This window comes from Catharus ustulatus, chromosome 2 (genome assembly GCF_009819885.2).
Source record: "Catharus ustulatus isolate bCatUst1 chromosome 2, bCatUst1.pri.v2, whole genome shotgun sequence".
NCBI classification, from domain to species: Eukaryota; Metazoa; Chordata; class Aves; order Passeriformes; family Turdidae; genus Catharus; species Catharus ustulatus.
In genome coordinates this window covers 44,502,576-44,522,580 of record NC_046222.1, presented here as the reverse complement: position 1 = coordinate 44,522,580, position 20,005 = coordinate 44,502,576, and the positions used below count along the sequence as shown (strand labels likewise).

Genomic DNA, 20,005 nt, shown 5'->3' with positions numbered 1-20,005 from the left:
TGAAGAGGTGGTTGTTCAACCTGGATTTTGATTGACAGAGCAGTCACAAGAATCGTAAGGGGATGGGGAGCTGTGTAGCAACTTCATAGCTGCATAAAGGGACTAATTGTTGACTGTTAACTGTTTATTTTGGACAACCAGTACATTGTAGTACTACCACCTGTGATATTCTATTGAATGTACCAACGCCATACATGTTCTTTAATTATTTGCAAGAGTAGAGTACACCAGTGAGTACTACAATACAAATTATTGTCACCAGACGCTTCTAAAATAAATGTGAGTTTTCCAAAGATGCATGAGGAGAACTGCCAGAATAACTCATTTTTTCAGTTTGTTTGAAATTCTGCAAAAGAAATCAACATTTTATGGGGATTTTTTCTTGACACTAAAACCATCAGAAGCATATCTGAAAGTAAAAAAAAAACACTCCTGTATTTGAATAATTTTGTAAGTTCATTATTTTACACTGAATTCAAAGTAGTTTTCAAAACTGAAATGTCAAATACTAAACGTAGAAATTGGTATTTAAGTATATCTAATGTGAAGGAAATGAGAGACAGGGAGAGAACATGCTGTCAGACATACTCACAAAACCCAAATGGATTAATGAAATATATCAATAGCAACAGATCTGCTTGTTTGGCTAAATGATATTTTGGAGGAAACATTTTGTCTGGTTTAATCAAAGCTTAATGCAGCTTTCCACATAAACTCCAGAAAAGCATCTGCCAGTAGCTGAAGATTTTACTGTTTCCCATTCATTTCATAATTCTAAACAGGAAAGATGCTCTAGGTGATGGATATGATGTGTCTCCAGCTCCCTTCCCACACCAGGATGTTGAGAATTTCAGGAGGACACACAAATTCAGAAAGGGATTATGCTAATTCCTGAAGGATAGATAAAGTGATTGAATAAATCACCATGGCATGGATAAACATATTGGCTGCAGAAATCTCTGCATCCTGGTATAAATAGCACGGGTCACCGTGCAACTCTTCTCATGTTCCAGTGCCCTGGACTTGCTTTTTTCACTTTCCTAGATGTCTCACGGCAGTAAGTCCTTTCCATCTGCTTTTTACTATCTTTCGTTATCTTGATTGAAAGAGACCACATTAACAACAAGATTGCTTCACAAGTCTCCAACTCTGGGTGTGGAAAATTTTTTTCAAAATTAACCCAAACTACTGAAAATGAAAATTTGATAAAAGAATTAAGAGTCAATGGTAATTCAGATAAATGTCAATTAACTCAATCTAGTTAACTTTGTGTAAAGTCATTTTTGTTAAAAAAAACCAAAACCCAGTCTGACAAAGGCAGAATTTTAGTATTCCAGGTCTGTGAGTATATTTCTGGTGGCAAATCTGGTGGCAAATCATTTGAATTATGCTTCAGGGGTTGCAAGGCACCAGACACTCCTAAGAATTTTGTGTGACTGAAAAGTAATAAAATAGAAAGGAAATTGGGTTGACACAATTCCGGAACTACAGAAATGCAGCTGATAGACCTCAGCTCTTATCAGTCTTTGACAGGTGCATTTAGGTATTCTTGGGTTATTGCTTTAGGACCTATTAACTTCTACTGAGACCAGATTTCACCTCTTACATTCAAGATCATCCAGGGATACTTGGGGCATGTAATTTAATAGAAACCACCAAAAAGTACATAATTTCTCACATCCCCAATTTTGCTTCCACCCTCAAAAATCTCCTCACAGAATAAAATAAAAGTTTTGCTTTATCTCCCAAGCATAAAAAAACAGACATGGCATCCCAGGATGTCAACAGAACTGCTGTATAATGCATTTCCCTATTGGCTGTTTCCTTTGCAGGCTTTTTTTTTCAGGGGTCCCAGACAACCACAGTATGTAACTGTGGACTTGGCAATATTTACATTAAAGGCAATTTTACTGCCAAAGGTAACAATGGATAGCACGATGGATTTTATTTTTTGACCTCTTATATTCCTGACCTCAAAAAGTCCAGTTTTCAACTGCTGACTGTGAAAATATCTTTTCTTGCATCATCACTGTTATAAAAAAGTTCAGAAGATGAAAAATAACTTTTTGGTGTATCTGTACACCACAGGACTTTGGATTATACTCTTGAGTTTTACTGTTGTATTGCCCATTGCCTTCAATGGGACCATTACAGTAATGGATGGGAAAGTAGCAAAGGTGCAGCACTAACATGAGACACCAAGGCTTTTTCTCTCCAAAGTTTTGAATATATAGGATTTGGCCAAGATAAGGTTTCAGTCAAGATCCAATGCAGGGAAGTCTGCAAAAGAATTGACAAGAGTTTCTGGTATTCAGCCGAAGCATCTAGTTGCTGATAGCTTGGAGGCTGGCTTCCTTATTTTAATATTCAATGCATATTTTTCATTTCTTTTATGGTAGCCCAGAGTACAATACTGTTGCTTTGGCCTTCAGGGAGAAAAGTACCTCACCTGAAAGAAACTTAGTAAAACAGCATAGAATCATAAAATCACATAAGTTTTTATGTCGCAGACCTTTAAGATCACTAGGTTCAACTATTAACCAGTTTGTGTTGAAAAAAAAATAAAGAATGTGCCAAACATCCAAACAAAAAGAAAAAGACCACCAATAGTCTTAGGGCAATGCTACACTAACAATTTAATGATGTCTCTAAATGCGCAGTAAATGTCTTTAGGTACTCTTACACATTTTAGAAAGGTTTGTTTTACATAGAGATATCAGGTAAATAAATCAGTTCAGTAGTTCTGGGATGTAAGACTCCTATCCCTGCCTGGGAGGGGGAAACCCATAATATTATCTGGTCCACTTAGGTATCTAGCATGTCATCAAGTCTGTGCAAATTTCCTTGGCATATGTAGAGTGCAAAACAAAAGGCTCGGGGAGGTGAGGACATGCAGGTAGTATTTGACATTTTGGGAGGGTTACATACCCCAGTGTGCCAATTCTTTTCACCAGTTCCTGGAATAGACAGAACATTGTCACTGCACCATCCTGCCATGTGGTATTACCACACCAGCTAACAGACAATGCCAAACCATGGTTTTGCTTCATGACAGTGCTCTGTGGGACTCAGTGTTACCAACCAAAGCTGACCGTGACAACAGTGACAGCCCCCCAGCTCTACAAAATTACAACTGTTCATGAAGATGTGCAGTGGATACAGTGGAGTAACTCTGTCCTACCCTGCCTGCTAGGGTGTCTCACGTTTGCACTTCATTACCTACCAATGGTAATAGGCCGTTAGCTAAGGAGAACAGAGCTATTAATGGATTCTGCTACAATATAATGCTTCGTTAACAGAGCTCTCAAAGAAATCAACAACTTCAAAACTCCCATAATCAATCCAATTTAATCTGATATATGCTCTGTCAAATTGCATTTCAAAAGGCTTTTATAACACCGAAACTCAGTTATCTAATAACAGCATTAGCAATGTTAATTTTCTAATCAGAACGCAAAATCATTAATTAACCATGCCTTCTTTAACTAAAAGGAGCTGCAGTTCCTAATCAGTAACCCTACAAATCCTTTGATGTTTATGCATAGAAAGGGTACATTCTCCTCTGAAAATACCTGTGAGGCTTTCATTAGTGCTGGTGTTTGCATTGGGCACAGAATTGTTTCCCTGGTTCTGAGCCTCTCCCACCCTTCCATCCCGTGCCATTACCTACAGCCGCAAGGGGCTGATGCTCAGCAGCACGAGCGGCACTCCCGGGTGGCCCTCGCTTCCTACAAACAACACTCAGTGGTCCAAAGACACCTCAGGTCAGTCCCAGCAGTCCAAGATGCTGGTTTCCCATCGTGCCTAGCCTGTCCTTACACTAGCACACTGGTACACAGAAGAGCCTGTAATTTTAACAAGATTGGGAACATGCCCCAGAGTAAGAATGGCAATTTTGCCACAGGTAAAGGATCCACCTATCTCCACTAGTGTCCAGAAGTCAGTAATTCCCCTGAATATTCTCCCAGTACTCAACTATTTGCATTTACAACTCCTGGTTGAAGTTTCAGAGTGGTTTGGATTCATGGATCTCTGCCAGTGCACAGCTAATTTGAACTTGAAGCCATGCAAACTGTTGGCATCCCTATTTTTCTTCAGAAAAAGGTCCCATAGGACTACCACTTGTCATGCAACACTACATTTGTTTGTTGTTTCATTATTTGTTTGTTTGTTTTGAATCTGCTGCTTAAAAACTTTGTTGAGGAAATGCAAGAAATATATATAAAATAAATAACTTTAATTTACACCATTATTACTTAAACTCCAAAAGTTCATTCCACTCTCTGGAAACAATTGTTTCCATACTTCAATTGTTATTAAAAAGTCAGCACAGACATAAATTTTCCCTTTAAACAGCCCAACAATAAACAGAAGAATATTTTCAGATTTTTTTCAGGCAAAGATTATTGTGTCAGAAGCTTCCACTACATATTTGATATATTATTAAAACAAAATTTAAAAACAGAATAGTAAAACAATAGTTCAGCACCTTTTCTTGACATTTACAATCATGGAATTAATTTTCTTGGGAAATACTGTGCTCCATGTTGCAGGAATATACCCTTTAAATTGGATGATAAACCAACTAGCAATTGTCTATCCCACTAAAATTACATGACAGCTTTAATGTTTCAAGGGAAAATAAAATATACTGCTAAGACTATAAACTTATTCATGACAACACTATAAGATAAAAACAAGAAAGTATGCACAATTTTTAATTTATTTTCATAATAATAGATTGTCACATAATAGCTTATTTGTTCTTTTTAAAAAATCCTATTTTTCAGACAGAGCATTTACAGAGAATGAAGACAACCATAAAACATAGCCATCATGAAGTTTCTTACACCCATATCTAAATAAGTAAGTCTTTCAGACTGAACTCCATCTGTCAATAAGCTAGTGAGGGAATTTAGTCCTTTCCAAGCCTGCTGGCAACTGCTTCCTTAGACTCAAGCAAGTATTTCACTTTGTTTTCCCCATTTGTAAAATATTTGTTTTGGTCTGAAGAACAATGAAATGTCCTGAATGCCTTGTTCAGCTAAGCATTTTGAAGTACGTATGCTTAACTTTACACATACACATAACTGCAATGACTTTGACATAATAGGTTTTCTTGAAAAAGCAGAAAAAAGTATTTTTCTGAGATGAGCCTTGAAGAACATCTGTAGCTTGTATTTTAAAGTGGAAATGCTAAAAGCATACTGAATGGATCATAAAGTAATGATTATTTTCACTCATAGCTTGGCTACAAGTAACTCACGACTGATAGGGTGTAATGCATTTCTGAAGTATAAAAGTGCCCCCTTAAACTCAGATACAGGGAATAGGACCATGTCCGGCATGATTATGCCACTGATTTCCTTCTCTTAAACTTTTTTGTGTATTTTCAGTCTTTAAGTAGCAGATCACTGCTGATGAGATCATCTAGATAAAATGAAATTTCCGTGTTTGGTACATACATGAAATAACTGTGGGAGATCGGACCTCCAGTCATTTTGCCATGGTATTTCCCTAGGAGATGCTATTGCACACCCAGCATACATACCTGAGCATTGAACCTTTCTGAAATTTGCAGCTGTCCTGAAAATCATAAAAGAAGTTGGTTTTGGCTGATTTTGCTTATTTTCCAACCAAAAATAGAGCCAGAAGTTGATAGTGGAAGTCACTTCACCGAAATACCAACTTTGTAATTGCATGAAGCCATTTATGTGTTTCAGCAGAAACCCTACTGACCTTTTTTTCCAGACAAAATAAACTGCCTTTGACATTTGGTGATTCAATTGGGAGAAAAATTCAGCCCTATTTTTCAGAAAAGTGAGAACAACAGCTCCCATTAGCTTTCTGGTTGGTGGAACAGTGTGTGACGTCAGCACACCACTCCTGGAAATAAGACACCAAGTGCCTGATCAGTAGGAAATGAAAGAATCATAGACTGGGTGGAATTGGAAGGAGCCTGAGAGGCTTTCTCATTCCAACCCCTGCCATGGGTAGGGACATCAGACCAGGCTGCTCAAAGCCCCATCCAGCCTGGCCTTGAACACTACTAGGGATGAGGCATCCACAGCTTTTCTGGACAACTGGTTCTAGTGCCTCACCACCCTCACAGGGAAGAATGTCTTCCTAATATCTAATCTAAATCTTAGCATAGCTTCCAGGAGGACCTGCTCCATGACTTTGCCAGCCACCAAGGTGAGACTCATGGGTCTCTAGTTCCCCATGTCTTCCTTTTTTCCCCTTTTTAAAAACTGATGTTATGTTTCCTCTTTTACAGTCAGTGGGAACTTCACCTGCCTACCATGACTTCTTAAGAATGCTTCTGAATATAATTTTATAAGCAGGTGTTTCCATAGTAGGCAATGGGGTATCTGGTATTTTTTGACTTTTAAAAATTACAAGTGCCTTTTTCATTTAAAATCTATGAATTATGTTCCCAACTAAACCACATCATGAAGAGTACAACAAGTCACTGGCCCTGAAATTCTGTGCTCCCCCAGGTGTGAGGACTAGTAGAGACCATGAAGCCTCCCAGCCAAGCCCTGATAAGAAAAAGAACTATTCCATTTAGGAACCAGGTAACATATATCTGACACTAAGCCTCCACACAAATAGTATATTGTATTAAATGTCATTTCCATCCTAATTGTCCCAAGACACCTCCACAAAAAAAAGGATACTATGAAAGAATTTCCCCATCTTCCACTACATCTTACATTTGTGATGGTATTTCAAGCCATGGGCATATATACTGCAGCGGTGCCATTTATTCACCTTTAGGTTAAAAACATTCCTAGTTACAATAATTGCCTCTAATGATCTAAAATTATGTGCTCATCATTTTCTTATAGCTGATTACTTCTCCAAAGCCAGCCCGATGGTTAGACAATCGTGTGCTCTGCTTTCTAGCCTCAAGTTACAGCTGAGTATGTGATATACTGAATACATATTACACTTCTCACATACTACTTTTAATTTAGTCTGAAAAAAACCCCAAACTGTGGAAGGCGGTTAACAAGAGAAAGATTGTGAAAAGTTCATTACCTAAACATGGTTCTAGGTCATTAAAGCAATGACATATCATCTATCATACCACCAAAATTGATAAGCAATTCCTGGAATATTTATCATTAAGTCAGTTAAATTTATATATTAAAGAACAAATGCAATGGACATGGTTAAGAATTGTTTTATTTAATACAGCTGAAGCTTCAGTGGTCACTGTTAAGCAACTAGAAAAATATTTGCCACAGAACATACATAACATCATGGCTGATCATGTAGCTTTTGCATTCAACAGCTCACACTGTACTTAAAGCTCAGTTTCAGAATTCTGAACATTTGTGATGTATATTTGTCCTATTTCCAGCCCCTCTTCCTGAAATGACTTAGAGAGTTCAAGAAAAATAGCTGCAGCAAGACAAAATGGAGGAAAGAAAAATTCTACATATTCGACTTCAGCATCTATTTTCTATGCACCATCTCCCATTTATCTTTCTTACACTGCAAAGCCAGTCCAGTCTATTTTCTACCTCCTATTAATGAATTATGAATATACTTGATAATTAAAATTTGGCATTTACAGTCCTGGCTGTGCAGTGGCACAATGTGTGATTCAAAGCTGTCACTCTGTGTTAAAAGCAAGGTATGCAGATCTCCAGGTCTCTGGCAGCATTTCAAGATGTCTTGCTAGAAACACTTAGCAGACATGCTCTTATGACATGGCCACAGTGTATTAACCCTGAAGAGCAAGAAGAAAACCCACATCACTTCAAGGCATACAAATAAACACCAGTTATTTTGCTTATTAGAAAGTCTGATAGTTTCCCTCCAAAATCACCTATTTTTGGAGTCACTTCTATTCATCTTAGTAGCTGCAACTGAGCTTTTAATGGCAGAACTTTCCCTGCAGTAAGTCTGAAGCTGATAATCAGCATTTTTAGGTTCTTCCCTCTATGAAGAAATGCTGATGCCTTCTCCAGTCCTGCTGCCTGGCCATCTCCCCAGTAGGGATGTAGGTGGGCAGCTCCACGTCTGGAGCCCAGCGCCTGGCAGGCAGCCACAGAGGTGGGCACTGCTCCACAAAGCTGGAGCTCAGGGCAGGTTTGTTCCATTACTCTCAAAGAGCTGCAGCCCCCTTCGACTCCTGAACAATTTTACCAGCTACATCTCAGCCCCATCTGATAACCAGCCCAGTCTCTCCCCAATTTTTTTTTTTTTTTATTTAAGATTTACAAGATTTATGCAGGTGATTCTTGGTTATTAGTTTTGAATATGAGATAAAACAAAACAACCTCCAAACAACAAATGAAAAAACACACATCAAAGCAAAACTATCATCCCAAGCATATCTGAGAGATCACACCTGAATGTTCACATCTCTTGCTCACGCTTGATCACATCACCAACCCTCTTCTTACAAACACACGCATGTTAGGACACATTCTGCTCCCTCTGCAGAAGGACCTTCCTTCAGTTGGTCTTTTTGACTAGAGAACACAGAAAACACTGATGGTAGGTACAACAAAAATATTATATAGACATATATTTATATATATAATATGTGTGTGTGTATATATATGTGTATATATATGTATTTATATATATAACTCATCCCTGATAGTTGGCAGGTTCCTTTCATTAAGCTTGGTGGAAGTGATGGCCCAAGAGGGAAGGGAAAAGGAAGGGCAGCACCACATCAGGCAGGTCACTGGGACTTGACTCCACTCATCTCCTGCTCCCTGTTTTTGTTTTCCAGGATGCCCTGGTTACTACCTAGACCCGAGAGGTCTGCTATAGCCTCTTGAGATCCAGAGTGTGCTCTGGGCAACACCACAGACAATGACAGAGGAACAAGAGGGGCAGAACAAGCTGCTGAAAATCACTGTCATCCTGTGAGCAGCATGAGGAGTGGAACAGAGGTGACTCACTAAGCGCTTCTACAGTACATGTGCACTATATCCCTGAGTATCAGAAAACAATAATTAAGTTGAGATAGATAAGGACAGTACCTAAAATACAGTTAAATATACTAGTTGTTGCTCAGGGACAAATTTCGCTTTGGTTTTACATCTCTGCAAATTCTGAAAACTGCCTTAAGTGTCTGAAATGTCTCTGGTGTCCACATCCTGTGAGGGACAGCAGAGCACTGAGCCAAAGCTTTGCCCCAGGAATTTCTAGCTGCTCATTTTTTTGTTCTCACACTGTGTGCTCTAAATAAGCAACTGGATGAATATTACCACAGAGTTATTATTTCTGTCATAAATTTTCAAAACTACCTATATGAATAACTGTAAGCCAAAGTCCTTCAGGGACTGTCATAAATCCAAAAGTTGTCTGAGTGCTGCATTTAGTATTTCGATCATTAAAGTGGCTGAAAGTAGTACAAAATACATGCACAGAAGGACAGCTATACACATTTACACAGACTTCTGGGTGACAGTTTCAACCAGAAATTAACAACTTGGTCTAAGTAAAATGACTCCCATCCAGGCTTCCAACACAGTATTGGAATTTGCCCTTCCAGGATGTGCAATGCTTAAAGTACCTTAAATTCGCTTCCTGAAAAGTATCTCCTAAAGGTTTTCAGTTCTCCACATAAAGCCAAAATACAGCATTTTAAAGGTATTTACATGTTTTATAAAGCTTTCTCTATATACTGATGGAAGAAACCAAGTGCTTGTATCTGCAGCTCAATGTAAGACACCATCCCAAAATGCTCTAGTGAAGCCTCAGTGACCTATTCCTATTATCCAAAACCTCCTTTCTTGGGTAAAACCACTGTCAGCCAAGTGTATAATTTGAAACACAAGTAACAAACCTATGAAAACAGTCTGAGCTCCAAAAATTAATCTGGGTTGAGGCTGTACTGGATGAAATGTAGATGTAAAAGGCCCCAATAAGGTCAGGGTTTCCAGCCATCTTCTGCTCTCCTCATGTCCTTTACAAAGTCAAATGGAGACAGAATTAGCTGGGTAAACACATGAGTGGCAGAAACAAGATACTCCAGCAAACCTCTGCTGCAACCCTTTGGGGACCACTGTGGGGTGTTACAATTTCCAGAGGATTATAGCCAAACAGACGCCAGGGATCAAAAACATCTGTTTGGTGAGGATGAAGAGAGTGAGAAGTATTACAGTATAACCTCTGAGATTACCTTTTCATGAAATGATGATGACCAGGGTTAAAAGCTTCTCATCCAGTGCAGCACTGGGAATGCCCACATCCAAGCTGGGCCCAATGGAAGTCTACTGTGGGTAACAACTGGCTGTAAAGGGAGGAGAATTCTGGAACAACCTGGATTTTAGGAAGTCTAAACCATTATCTTCTCTCTTGAAGTCATGAATCAGGAGAGACACATTAATGGAAATTACAAACAAGTCCTTCAGTCACCCATGCTACAGATGCAGGGAGATAGTCTGCTTTGTTCCTGCCTTCTGACAGGTTTTGAATGCTTCCATCTCTGTCTGCTGAGAGAGGTGAGAAAAAGGGGCAGGTTACCACTAAAATCTGGAATTGTTCTTTATTCTCAGTGTGGGAAGTTACAGTCTTTATCAACAATAAAAAAATAAACACCCCAGGATTTTTAATGACTTTTCTATTTTTGTCTCAGTGAAAAAAAACATAGCACAACTTTATTATGGTCACATATCGTAAGGAACTTATCATCATCACAGCACTAACAATACGTACAAAGTTTTGAAAGCTTGACATTGAACCTTATAATTTTAGTTACATGTGAAACACTTTTATTGGGGCCAAGAAAAGGCCTCAAGGAATTTAATTTCAGTAGACAGAAACTGCTAACTTACTGTGCCAATAATTCAACAGTTTGCAGATAATTTTTTTCCCAGACAGGAAGGCGACATATTATTGAAATGCACATCTTTTAAGAAATCAACAGGCTTAAAGCTATACCTGTGTGCTACATTTTTGGTGGCACACACTTCACTCTCTTAACTAATACTTCTAAGACCTACATGATGTGCAGTCAAGAAAGAAAAATATCTTATGTAAGCATGCTCCCTCTGAACTGGAGAGATTACCCTTTTATGTTCTCCTGTCTCTTATAGGCACAAAAGAAAAAACTTCTTCATGGTGCCGATTCCTCTCATTCAGAGTCTCTTTCATGACTTCATTTGTACAGTCAATTGCTCACAGATGTGAATAGGAAGGTGGCAGCACAGCTCTGTTTTACCATATCAAATACAGGGGAGCAGGAAGGTGAGGCCCTGGAGAGCAGTTTCTCAAGGTGATGCTGCTGGCAGTGGATATCCACACCTCTTCAGAGGGGTAACATTATGCTGGATCTCATTTTAATCTCACAGACACTATATAAGTGCAAGGAACTGCAATAATTATTATTATCCTATTATTGTAATTGCTGTAAGGATTTTCTGCTAGTCTCCCATTTAGCACAGTATGTGAAAGGCTGACAAAGAAAATGTGATTAAGGTGTGAAGCTCTGGTGCCTGCCAACTGCTCTGAAGAGCAAGAGTTTCCCATTGCAAACAATAAATGATGGGCTTTCTGGTCCTTTCATCAGGAAATAAAAAACCAGTAGTCCTTCAACATCTGTCAGAGACCCAGAAAAGAATGGAGGGAAGCAATCCAGTTCATCTGCATGAACTGGTTTTTATCATACAGCACCACCACTCCCTCAAAGTGCTGGCCATGTTGAAGTCCAAGTCTGACTTGGGAGAGTAAGACAGAGATGGAAACAGGCAGAGTTTTTCTGAGGTTGTATAAGGATGAAATTTCTTTTTTGCTTGTAACTAAGAAGCAAAGATTTTATGCTCTTTTCCTTTCCTTCCTTTCCCTGCAGTAGTTAAGTTGACAGTTATCTGCAATCAATACATTAGAGGAGCTAATATGCTGCTGTGGCTTCTGGTGCTGAACCCAGAAGCCACAACAGCCTGTCCCTAGATGTGGGGTAGGCTTGGGACATTATGACTTCACTTCTGGGATGCCAGGATCCTCTTCAGTAGTGCAGAGCATGGGAAGCATCATGTCAGCTGGTTCCACTGGTGGTGGTTCTCGAACACTGTTCCCATTTTCTCAGGTACAGCTGGGGCATGTAACAACAAAAACCAGGGAGAAGAAGACAGCTGATGGAAGAGAACACAATTTTCTCTGTGTCTCTTGGATCAGTAATTTTTAGTCTTGTGCTATTCCATAACTCCTCCTGTGCTTCACTGGACATCTGGTCTACGTGTTACTTCCCCCTCTACAAAGTTTTCAGCTTGGCACAACCACATGTTCACCTTAAAGCTTTTTAAATTTATGTCAGCTCACACCAACTATAACCCCTGGTTCACAAGCACCAGCCACACCTTCCAGCTCTTTTCAGAAGCAGAAAATTCCCCATGCAGCAAGCAGTGCTCCATGTCAGTCTGTTCTCTGCTCTTTGAAATGTCTTTCCCTAACACCAAATAATGGTGTTTCCTTAATACACAGCTCCTGATGTATCCTGAACCTCTTCTCCCTCCCAGTTGAGGGTCAGTGGAGGGCAAAGAGGGGCAAGATCTCAAACTCTAAATTACCGTCCTTAGTCTGAATAACCTCTCATTTCTGAGTCTGCAAAGGTTCCTGAAGACCCACCTCCCACTTGGGTTCCAAATCATCTCACACAGCACCTGCCAAAACCTTGTCAATTATCTGCTGAACACATGCATTTGCATTAACTGTGCCTGTTCTTTTTGTGAGTTATCTGAAAACAGCTTTACATTTTTCAGCTGATGTCAATAATAACTAAAAAATAAACTATTTAAGTAAAGCATTTAGTGGATGGAGAGGTAGTAAACAGAACGTTGTAAATGCAGCTATTTCTGTAACAACAATTAATTGTTGAGATCTTCTTTACTATTTGCCCCTGTTTTAGTGACTTACAGTATCAGGAAAGAAAGGGTTTGTCCTTTTTTATTCTTTTCATATACATTTCCCATTCAGAACAGTGCAACAGATCATCATAGACAGCTATGGGAGCATTTCTTGTATTTCTTTATTTGGTCTTTTGCTTCCTGCAAATATTCCTGAGTTTTAAATCTCATTCATCATCATGTTTGTGTTCAGGCTGCAATCTCGTCCGACTCACAAAGCAGATGAAACTAGGGATTTCCAAAGCTAAATTCATAACTCTTGATATCTTAAGCTAACAGTCCAAAGCCTCCAGGTGAAAGCAGTAATAGATTCACATCCTCTGTGGCTCATAGAAAGTGAAATATGTATAACATATATGACCATTAAGTTGTATTTGGAGGTAGATGAGTCTGTGAATACAAATAATGGGGATTACCATACATTTCTTAGCAAAAATATACTAAATGGTCTTGGAACACATTTACCAGGCTTATATTACTGTAGCTTCAAGCCACAGTCCCTGCTGGGATTAGGACATGCTTTTTTTTCTTATGAGAGGGAAAAAGCCCTACTGTTTGTGTCCACCCTAAGTATTTTTCAAGGGAACTTGAAAAAGGCCCCAGTAAGTCCTTACATGTCTCGCCATACCTAAGCCATGCTACTAAGCGTGTCCCAAGTCACCTTTCTGTGCTGGCAAGACACAGTTCCAACCATCCAGAACAAACCTCAGGAGCTCTGGGAGCTGCACAAGTCATGCTGATTATGGTATCCCTCTAAAGCAAAAGCCATCAATAAACCCAGTAGACTTTTTTCCCCTTGCCTACTCTTTATGCCTCCTACATTCAACACAGATAAAGACACTGGGTGACGTATCCCAGTGAAGTGTTGATGGCAATTTACCTGTGATTTTTTTCAGCCTTCAAGTCAACACTGGATTTATTTGGGGAAAAAAAATAAAATACAGGTTGGATAAAGGTATTAAGGCTGTCTAACAAGTATCTTGATGGTCCCACTGGGTGACCAAAATGGTCCCACCTAGCCTTAAGCTGTGAACATTGTTGCATGCTCTCCCCACTCCCACTTATTGGTGACCTTTACTTTTTCTTCATTGAAGCAATGATGCTTGTAGCCATCAGTTAACATTTCCTCCCCCAGACTGCTTTCACATATTTTCTACATCATCTGGAAAGGACTTGTAACTTGTATCACTTCCATTCAGCACTACACCTGACCTTCCAGACACACACTTTCATGGGATATATGTAATCCTGCAGCAGATGCCAATGAAGGTCCTCCCAATACACTCCTTATGCTCTTTTTCTTGGACTTTTGTTTGTGCCTCCAGACAGCAACACTAATTACTAATTAATCTACACAATAACAACATATCATACAGTATTATCTGCTGCTTTTACCACCTGAGAGAAGCACTGACCAAAGATAGTGATTTTTAAACAAAGGACCTGAGAAAGAAAATCCCCTGACCAGCTCTCAGTTGGAGGCCACACAAACAGCTAGATACAAAGACAGTGTTAATAGGGTGTGCAAACAGCCCCAAATGCCAGCTTTTTACTTGGCTTGTGCTTTCTACTTGGAGGAGGAGGGAGAAAAACTCCTGAGTCAGCCAAGAGCCCATGACTATTGATTTTTAAAGGAAATTATCCTCCCAGCTGCAGTGTTTTTGAAAAGTCCACTCTTAAACACTCTTCTCAGGTTTAAACGAACGGAAAGGTCTTTATTAGAAAACCTCTCCAGGACACATCCACACAGAAAACCTGGAGGAAACCACTGAAACAAGAACGTACACTGCTCTGCTGAGACTGAGTGTCTGCAAAATCTTCTTCCGCCCATAAACTTAGGTGAGAAAACAGAGAGTTCAGCTTACTGATAGGCACATGCTATTTAAAAATTATTATACCTTTTTCTCCTGAATTTTACATGAACATATCTGTGTTTGATAAAATCTTTCTCCTTTATACTCAGTGTTTGCCAGACCTCAACACAGCATCATCCAGATCCATATCTCACGTAAACTAGTAGCATGAAACAGCTCGACTGAACATCAGGAATATTAAAGTAGCACAGGAAGCTTTTGGGGGAAATTAATATGCTACATTTTGTACTTTCTTTTCTACAAGAATTTCCTCTCTTTCTGCTGTTTTTACCTTGAATATGTAATACCTGAATCACTTTACCCACTGGGAAAACAGATCTGACCCTGACATCCATGGAATCTCTAACAGAAAGAAATCATGGAACAGTTTGGGATAATAAAAAATGAAGCATAACGCATTTCTGAGAATGAAATTAACAAAACCAGAATATTTTTATAATAATTCATAACCATTTTGCATAATAATTTCTAATACTAATATATGCATCACCTTTTGCACCGCAATGTGAAGATGTAAATTCCATATCCTTGAAAACTGTGGTAAGCAAAGCATAAAGGTGTCAATTCTTTCAGCAATTAACTCTCTACCTGTGAACTTTCCCAAAATTTGATGGATACTCACTCAGCATATCTGAACTTTACATCAAGAATATGTGCAAATAAAAATGAAGCTGCAATTTTATGGGTTTAAAAGTTCACTATGAAAATACACTACAGAAGCAACTGGAAGAATGTGCATGCAGAAATGGCAGAGGATCTACCCCACAGAGGCTCTGAAAGTGAGAAACAGAGAGCTGTTTTGACTAGTTAAATAATCATGTATTTTAATACATCTTCAAAATGTGTTTAAAATCTTTCCCCACAAGCAGCCTTATAAATAATCTAGTGAAAAGTGTATGCACTTTTTCTTTCTCTTGGGCTGTATTTGTATTTACAGGAAAAAAAACAGCTGCATGTTGGCCATGAATATAGTAAAAGGTACTGCAGAAGCCTGCATGCTTCAGGAGCAATTGCTGCATACAAATACAACACTGAAATAGCCTGTGGAACACAAGAAAACAGTAGCCCCACTGACTTTCTTTGTAAACAGGCAATTATGTACTAGGGGTTCAATTGCTAAATATGTTGGCTTTTAAAAATAATAGAAGTTAAGCAATTTAATATGTTTTAAAATTTGAGCTGAGATGAAAAATGAGAACAAACTCCCCTTGCAAGTAAAGTGGATTCCTACTACTTCTTTTTGAGAGGTTCCAATCTGCAATCACTGCTCAGGTAGAGCTCCTATTTAAATCACAAACAGCTCTGTTTGGAGGGAAAAAAGCCTGCTGGGGAAGGGCCAGTGTTTGCATTGGAATTTGTTAATGTTAGCATAGCTGGCCAAAATCCAGCCATTACAGTATCTTTGTAGTAAGTACCCTGGTATTCCCTGTTGAGTCCAACATAAAACTTAGCTATAGTCAGCTCTGGAGGAACTGGTGAAGAGGAAGGACGAGCTGTGTCTTTCCAATGCCTTGACAGGACAAGGGTGACAGGGATGTGTCACTCTGGTTCCATCTTCTTACCATATGGACCCTGCAATTATTTATACAAGTCAGGTAGATTTCTTCTGGACCACGGGAAAAAGAGCAGGGAAGAAACCTAGTCCTCACAAGGAAGTAGCACTACCAGCAGAAGACACTTGTCCTGTGCATTATTGCACAGTGGAGAACAGATTTTTCCAAGTGCTCAACAGGAAGGCAGGTGCTGCTAAGGACTCTGGAAAATACTAGAATGGTTCTGAGTCCCAAAATGTAGGGTAGCCTTTCTATTTAAACTTGGGTGCCTGAAAGAAGACATCACTAATATAGAATTTTTGAGATTACTCAAGATATAACTGCATTGGCAAACAACTGAATCCACACAAACATTGATAAAAGCCAGAAAGATCTTTATAAACCATAATAAAAACCAAAGTATATGTAAGAACCTGAACTAAATAGAGGAAGATGTTAAAAATTCTGAGAAAATTATTAAAAGTAAAGCAACGCCAAAATTTCAAAACAAGACACTGTGATCAGATACTTTTGAGTAAATTTATTTTCCAGAATTCAGAACAATTCTTGATTTACACAGGAATAAACTATCTAAATTGACTTTGTGTCCTACCACTTAACTGTGGTATGCCCACCTCAGTTGCAGAAGCAGACTTGATGCTGTACTAGTCCAAAATCTTTGCCTTAAGCTAAGGACCCAGAGGAATGGAAATCCGGAGAAGAGGCAAATTTTTCCCTATAATTACACTGGTGCAATCATAGGGACATTTTCACTTTTGCACTAGCACAAACTTCATACCCTTAAATCAGTCATATATTAAGGAATAGGAACTAAGAGAAATGATTATTTGGTCCAACATGTTTAAATTCAAAGAACTTCACCTGCTCACAATCTGAAATTGCACAATTCATTGTAGGATCTAAACCCGTTAAGAAATCAAAGCAGACGTCTTCCCCTCTCATGAGCAAGCAAGTCTCAAAACAATCAAGACCTAAAAATGAAATGCATGAGTTATTTTGACTAGCATACAAACTTAGATCACAATGATAAAGCTGAAGTTAATCAATTTAATTTACTTGTTAAAGTGCTTCATCCTACACAAGAAGTACTGCATTGCCTTCTGCAAAAGGAATGAAGGAACACAATCTTTCTTATTAACCCTCTGAAATGAACATTAAATTATTTCTACAGGCTACTGTAAAGCTTTTGAGTATAAAGTTTTAGTCAGCCCAGCAACATGCTAGGACAAAAGTCATGTTTAATGCCAGGGAAATGAAAGTTCTGTATTCCAGGGTAGAAATTTGACTATGTCAGCGAAGGTCCATAATTAATTTTCGAAACAATAACCTTGAAAATTAAAACCAGACTCTAATGGACTGGAGATACTGATAGTTGATCTTCTCTCTATTGTATGGTTCTTTACAAATATCACATTTAGAGCTATGAAACTCTTTTAATATGGATGTTCTTATCTCTTAAAAATATACAGAATCCTTCTTATGGTAGATGACACCCAAGCGCATGCACATTCTTTGATTCCATCAGCAAATGCTAATAATAAAAATGTTAAAGAGAAATTGCTTTCAATACTTGGAGTCTAGCTTGAGATAAAATCCACGTATCAAAGCAAAACACTCACTTCAAAATGATTTTTGTGATCAAACCTATCTTAAAAGGGTAAAATTTAATCCAGTTCCATCTTTCTAGCTAACTGGTACCCTATTTGCTTTTGCAGTTAAAACCTGAGTGTATGTTAACTCCCAACACACTCCAAGCTGTATCCTTGGGAATACTGCACTGCTTTTGATAATAAAACACCATTCAGCTGTATGAAACCTCACTTTCTAAATAAAGAGCACCATGGTTTTAAATGACACTGATTATTCAACCAAGGTTACACTTCCATTGCTAAATTGAGTTGTAATTATAAAGCAGAATTAATAACCAAATTTAATGAAAATCTCATTATGATGCATTTGAGTAAATCAAAGTTGAAACTCCTGTAGGTAAAATGAAAGATAATCACAATATAAGGGCAATACTATATGTGAGTCTATTTCCTCAATTTTCTGGAGTTCTCAGCAGAAAAGTTAACTCCAAAATGACATTGCCTCTCCCCTCAGTAGCATGCACAAGCCCAGAGACAAACACAAACAGAGGTGAGGGTGACAAGGGAGACTCCTGTCTGTCCTCAGGGCTGCCTCTGACCTCAGATCTTCCCCAGAAACTGTATTCCCACTAGTGAGGTAGAATCAGGCCCTCCAATTTCAGGTCACCAACCCCACATAAGTCTAGAAGGGCAAAAGAGTCAAAGACACTAACTCTTGGGGAAAGAGGAAACTTATTCCAAGGCACAAAATTTTTAATCCAACTAGGCTTTTCTTCTCATCCATGTGGTAGATAATGAACAAGGTTATGTTTTGGGGGGTTTGCTTCTCCTGGGATTAAAATCTAGTAAGAACAGAACTGTGCAAAAGAGGAAGGAAGTGTCTCATTTTCCCTAAATTCCACTTATTAGGTATCTATTCATCTCAGAATACACATGAAATCAAACAAAGAGAAAAGCTTTACTTTTAGTATAAAACACTAATGAGAGATTTGAATCAATCTTTCTTCATACCCTTCAGCTTAATTCTGTGCAAGAACTGTAAGCTGGTACAGATTACTTTCAAACTTCAACAGAAAAATTCTCAACCACAAGAGCTGAAAGGTAAATAGCTATTTGTAAAATTATAGCACTACCTCTCGTAAGTATTCAAGCATGTTTAATGTTGACTGTGTTGCTGAGATATACTAATGTACTGTATAGATGGTGCATGGAGGGAAGAAAATTATTTTGCATTCAGCTAAAGAATAAATATATACAATCCTCTCCAAAAATCAGTGTATTGCTCCAACATCTGAAATCAAACTAAATGCAGGTAGATTTCTAATCATGAACAGAATTTCCTACTTATAAACCAATGTATGCCAATAGACTAATGTTTCAGCTCTGGTGTATTGTGTTCTGATGAGTAAGAATCTTGTACTATTCATGTTTTGGAATAATTTCAGCTCTGTCAGTAAGAGGGATTCTCTGAATAATGTATGTAGTGCAGAAGAAATGATCAGAGTTTAAATAAAACACAAAAATGTGAAGGGAAAAGAAAAAGGACTGAAATCTCCAAAGTGATATAGATCAGATCAATTTTGATAACTCACAACAGGTTCTACCTGCTAAGGCAACCTGTTTCATATGCATTCAAAATTTAAAATAAAAATACTAGTGTTCTAGGCCTGTTTGAAGAAAACAAAAAAAGGCACAAAATAACCATTGGAAATTAGCTATGACATTGAATACACAAAATTATTCCAGTTCCAAAAGTACTACTGGGTGAACATTTTGATGCATGTTTTTTACCTAGTGAAAAGAAAAAAACACTGAAGTTTTGCCTGTGTTGCAGTGAGTTACCTGCTAGTATGCCATCCATAATCCTTTGGAATAATCTGTCTACTGTCCCTGACACATGCAAAGGGTCAGGCCCTGAATCTTCCCAAGTAACCTCTGCAGCAAATGGAAACAGAAATAAGAGGAAACTGGTAATGTCTCAGAGCTTTATGCTTGAACTCACATGAATATTCATCTCGGTCCAGCAGCTCTAAGGCTTTTATACTGTATATTTGGGGACATGTGCTCTGAGTAATTTCTACATAAACAGCAAGGTCCAAACCCGCAGCGGT

The 20,005-nt window shown here is 38.4% G+C and overlaps 1 protein-coding gene and 1 long non-coding RNA gene across 2 annotated transcripts in view; both read right to left on the bottom strand.

Annotated features, from left to right (window-relative positions):
• The window catches only part of LOC116992244 (glutamate receptor 4-like), a 71,496-nt gene that overhangs the window by 46,993 nt on the left and 4,498 nt on the right, over nt 1–20,005 (bottom strand). The gene's annotated exons all lie outside the window — the stretch shown is intronic.
• On the bottom strand, nt 7,530–8,477 carry LOC116993054. Its single transcript, XR_004417176.1, has 2 exons — nt 8,366–8,477; nt 7,530–7,741 (listed from the first exon to the last, which is right to left on the bottom strand). It is a non-coding gene; the product is annotated as an uncharacterized LOC116993054 (long non-coding RNA).